We start from the raw sequence: 6,000 nt of genomic DNA on the forward strand, positions 1-6,000 counted from the left end.
ACGGTTATATATGAGTTAAAGGTCATAATTGGGGACTAAAATTTTATACTTTTCACCATTTGGGATCTAAACTTTTTTCTTTCACCGTTTGGCACCTGAGAAAGAATTTTAAACAAATAAATCAACTATGGTTAAGCATTGGGACCCACTAATTATTTTAGGTTTAATTTATTTGCAAATAGAATTTTTATTGGTTTCTCCAAAAAAAAAAAAAAAAAAAAAATAGAGTAACCGTTTTTACCCAATAAAAAAAGGTGCCTGATATCCCACGATTAAAACAACAACTCCTTTTGCATGCCCCCGGTTTACAGTAATTTTATTGTACATCGAACATTTTTACGAAAAAGTGACCCTTTTTCTTTATAAAAGTGACCCTTTTTCTTTACAAAAGTGACCCTTTTTATTATAAAAGTGATTCATATTTTCACAAAAGTTACCCCTTTTTTACAAAAATGACCCTTTTTTTCCACAAAAGTGACCCTTTTTCTTCACAAAAGTGACCCTTTTTTTCACAAAAACAGAGTATTAAAATAAAAAAAATAAACACAAAATACAAAGGTTACCCCAATGGCTCTACTTTCATCCCGTATCTTTATCTCTCCTCAAAACTAAACATTTCCACCATTAACAAACCTTCAAATTCTCTCTCCTCCATCAAAACCTCAACCCCCTTCTCCCTCTCCGTTACCAACTGCAAGCCCTCATATTTTTCCCTTCATAGTTGTCGTCATCGTCACCTCTGCCGCCATAGTCATCACCACCTCCGCCGCTGCCATGTTTGCCACCATCAAAGTAGATGAGGCGAAATGATAAAAACCCACAATAAGGTATATATGCAATTGGGGTCGAGGTATTCGGAGTTGTTGTAATTCCGGACTTCAAACTCGACAAATCGGGGGATGGGGGGAGGTCAGAAGCGCAGGAATCAGGGGATTGGGATGGTTAGCAAGGTCGAAATCGGAGGGGGACGCCGGATTCTTAGGAGAAGCTAAGGGAGTGGCGACAGGAGTGGTGGTTTGGCAGTTGTTGGTTGTCCCAACTTCCGCCATTCACTAATTTACTGAACACCGGCTTTTTTTAAAAATTTGTGTTAAAACAATTGGCTGAATCCCCATCAGAGTACTCCTTCATCATCAACCTCCCTTTGAACCTGATTTTAGTGCAGATAATTAGCGGTATATTAAGCATCTTAACACAAGTAAGCTGTCTAATCTTGTACAAATTTTTAATTCATTTTTTTTTCCTCATAAGTTATTGCTGGATTTAGGGATTTTTTTGTAAAAAAATAAAATTATGGGTATTGATGAATTTTGATGCTAAAATTGACGATTAGTGTTGCTATAGTGTTGAATTTATTTGTTTGTGTTCTTGTATTTGAGAATGTATAATTTCAGTTTTGGTCAATTTATCCCCAATCAAATTTATGCTCTGCAATTCTCGAACATGGTATTCCAATTACCAATTATATAGTTTGGCAAGATAACATCCACACCACTAGTGGAATTACCAAGTATATAGTTTTGCTACGAAAGGTTGAAAGTTAGGCAGCTAGTTTACTACATTCTCATATTTAATAATTCCAATTATATAATTCATGGATCAATTAAAGAAGTACTTAACCGTTCCAAACTAAATACTAAATCAAATGATCGTATATCGATGCACGGTTTTAGTTACCGAACCAATAACCATACTAACTAATGATTGTGTAATGATCAAACACAAATCATTTAACACAACAAAGTTCATTGCATAATGGACCAATAAGATTGTTCTAATTTCATTAAAATGCGAGGTTCTAATTTCATCAACAAGATTGTATAACACAAATCATTTAACACCACTGTTGTTTTTGTTTTGAAATTTTGGATTGTGGTTTGCTATTTTAGTTTACGTAAAAAACTGGAACATAGAAGTCTAATTTTTAAAGTAGTTTTTTTTTTTGTTGCTAAAAAATTATGTAGCTGATGTTCACGATGTATTTTTTTATAACTCCAATTAATGCTCAAGTTGGTTAGTAAATTTTTCAAATGGGTTAAATGGCTTGAAATATAACCACAGGTCCCAAACGATGAAAAAAAAAGTCTAGGTCCCAAAAGGTGAAAAGTATAAAACTTTAGTCCCTAATTATTACCTTAACTCGTTATATATATGTTATTATGAAAATGTATATGTTTTTTTAAAAAATAAATCAGTTCGTAAAATATAAAACTACATAAAATAAGTTATACTGAAATTATTTATTCATTAACAAATTACATGAAACTACATATTTACCATATTACAACCGTTAACATTATGTATATTGATAGATTTATTTACATATCATTCAATTTTAAATTTAAAAAATTTATAACAAATTTATTAAAAAAATTAGTGGATAAATGGACTCATTTAAAAACTTCTAATAAGGAGCTTTTTATCTAGATATCCAATTATATTCCATGTTAAATCTAAATAATAAAACGCAATTATAAATTGATAACATAACAAGTTTACGTTTTTATTTAGTTGTAGATGGTTTTATCATGTGTTTTATGCAGAAATGAAAAGCTTAAACACTAAAAAGGGAAAGTAATTAAAACTCTACCTGAATTTGACTAAATGTGTCTCAATGTTTGTAATCAAACATATAAAAAATTATCTACAACAATAAACGAATAAGTTGATAATTTAATCATGTCAAAACTAAGAACATCGTCAAGCAACCGAAGCTTATCAAAGAAAGAGTCTAGCAGTACTTGGCAATGTTTCTATTGTGGAAAAAATATGTCACTCAATCCGAATTTACTCGGTATTTGGATTTCACGCATGGATCCGAGAAAGACAAAGGCAAACGTCCCAATATATGTCACTACTAGCTATGTTTGCAAGATATTTGAGTTTTTGTTTTATTTTAAAATTGGTGTTTAGGTGGGTTAATGACATGTTAAGTAATAATAAGTGTGATTATGAAGTATTAGTTTTTTTTTTTTTTTTTTTTTTTTGATATTGTATTAGTGTGGTTTTAATGTTTCCAACTTACAAGTCTTTTATGTATACTTTTAATGGTAAAAAAAAATAAAAAAAAAAAAAAGATTAATGGATTTAAGCATTATAAGAGATTGATAGTGTGGAGTTAAAAAAGTTTTTTTTATTAATCATTTTGATTGTACTTCTATAAATTTATGTCTTTCTCAAAATTTTCATTATGTTTAACTATAATGGTGAAAAAAAAAAATTAATGGATTTAAGCATTTTAAGAAATTGATAGTGTGAATTTACAAAGTTTTCTATATGAACCATTTTGATTGTACTTCTATAAATTTATGTCTTTCCCAAAATGTTCATTTTATTATATACGAGACAGATGTAACTAATATGTAACTAATATATAAAACTAAACTTTTAGCCAGGTGACAAGACAGCGACACTTTGCATTCCAACGTTTCGCCAAGTGTCGTGCCATGTAGACGACTATTAATTATAATTATGACACGTAAGATTTACTTGAATAAATTTTTTTTTGTAAAATTATGATAAAAAAATAGGATAAAAAATTTAAGTTATTTAGAGTTTTATTTTCAATGTAGATAGATTTAGTAGGATAAAAACTTATTTTAGAGTTTTGTTTTCAATAAAATTTTTGGTTTAAAATTTTATTTTCAATAAAATACCAATAACTGTATACAAATGAAGGATCCATAATCATACATAAGGAGAAAATAAAATATCAAAGATACATGTAATTATATATAACCGTTCTCTTAAGTCTTAACATGCAACCAACCTTTCATTAGATATTCAAATAAAATTAAAAGAGAATACGGTTTTAGTCGTCCGTTCTTTTTGGTTGTACATTTGTTAGTACCCATAAACGGACAAGTATGAGTGTCAAGTGATTATTAATCTATGAGTAAAAAATTCATATAACATAAATATTTTTGATAAAATATTTTATTTTACAATTTGATAAACAACACGGGCATCGCATGGGGCACAAAACTAGTAAATATATGTTTTAGAACAAACAATTCAAGTTGAAGAAAGATTTGCATATAAATCTTCAATCAATCAATAATAATCTATAATAATTATACTAAAACAGAGGGCACTCAAGCTACACCTTGACACATGTCACTCTATGCTTAAAAACTTTCCCGCTCATTTTTCACCTATAAACTAGTGTGTACCCCGGGCGATGCCCCGAGTTTTACTTTAAATATTAACAAATATTATTTAACCTATAAAATATAAAGTATATAATTAAAATAAGAGTGAACAATAATAACTATGAATCTAAATAAGTGCTCTCAAATTGATGTTTGATACAAAGTATTTAGTATATTTTAATTGAATATGAAACATGATTAAACAATAGCAAAGATGGTTAGAACATTAGTTTAATTCTTATTGGTCTTGTGTTCAAACCTTGTAATAAGCATTTTTATTGATGTGGCTATAATACATGTGAAAGGTGATGTAGTATATATCTAATACATGTGAAAGGTGCCACGTGGCACATACTCCGTTTTAGGAACGTTTTTTAATATATAAGTATAGATATAGATATATCAACTAAAATTGTGATATCGCAATATACTTATGTGTATTCATATAATTAAAAAAATACTATCTATTCTTGCAATGCAAAATATAGTATTGTATTCATTATATTTACAAAATAACTTTACAAAATAATCTACTATGATATATTCAAATTACTAAAAAAATATATTCCTGCAAGGCAAAATAAATTATTCATATAAAAAATATGTAAAAATAACGTTATTAGATGATTTTATAAAGTATATACTTACAAAATCAATTCCTCCTATTATAACTGATTAGAGTAATTATTAAAAGATTTTAATTAACTTAGTTATTAAAAGATTAACTCACTTTTTAAAAGATCAACTAGCCTATCCCTACCTTATAAAAAGTAGAAAATAACTCTTAGGAATAGTGTGCTACCAAATATACCCTCAAAAATATGTACAAAATTGCGTACAAAAATGTGTATTTACTTTTTTACCCTCATTAATATGTTTACTCTCATTTATATATTTAATTAGGTTTTTTTTTCATTAAACATACCATCAATTAATACAAAGTTTTTTGTAAACAAAAACTTGTAATGCCGTTTTTAAAATAAAAAAATTATAATGTTTTGTACTTCATATATTATTATTGTTATTTAAAAAGGAAAAAAAATGTATGTACGAAGACTTTGTTTATTACCACAAGATGATTTATTTTTACTCCTTCGTGGTTGCTCTTCTTATTTACAATTTTATTGTATGTCCTTTAATTATTACAAATATTGTTATTGTTTATTAGCTTTTTAATTGTACATTATTTGATGGTACGCACATAAACAACGTGGAATTTAAATGACATTCATATTAAATAATGATATTTGAGCAGATGTTATCAAGAGGTATAAAATAACTTTAAAATCCTAAAATTGAAGGAAATCGATGATAGAAAAAAAAAATGTATTAAATATGGAGAGAATTTAAGAGGAAAGATATAACTAAGTGGTTATTGCTTTATTATTAGATATAGATATAGATATTAGATGGTCGTAGAACATTGAACTTACATTATTAAGTTTTTAGCTACAACGAACATTTCACATATTATTAGGTATGACCAAGCTCTCCAAAAATTCGTTGAAGAAAAATACATTAAGTATTATTGAATCATGCAAATCAATTAAGAGTTCTAAACTAGATTAAGATATGAAGGGATGCAAATCAAATAAATATTATTTAATATTAATTTTGAAATAACACTGTCAAACTTTTTGAGGGTTTTAAAAATTAATTATCATTTAAGATTTTGGTGGCTTTTTATATTTCTACAAAACCACTATATAGGCACAAACCAAATAGTACGTATTAAAACTACCAGATCTACCACCCAAACCAAAGGTGTAACTACTCGCTAATACAACTTCTATGCAAGAGCTAACTTTTTCGCGCGCATCGCGCGCGTAGGATACCCTAGTACTAATAA

Source organism: Chenopodium album, chromosome 20, assembly GCF_948465745.1.
Source record: "Chenopodium album chromosome 20, dcCheAlbu1.1, whole genome shotgun sequence".
NCBI lineage: Eukaryota > Viridiplantae > Streptophyta > Magnoliopsida > Caryophyllales > Amaranthaceae > Chenopodium > Chenopodium album.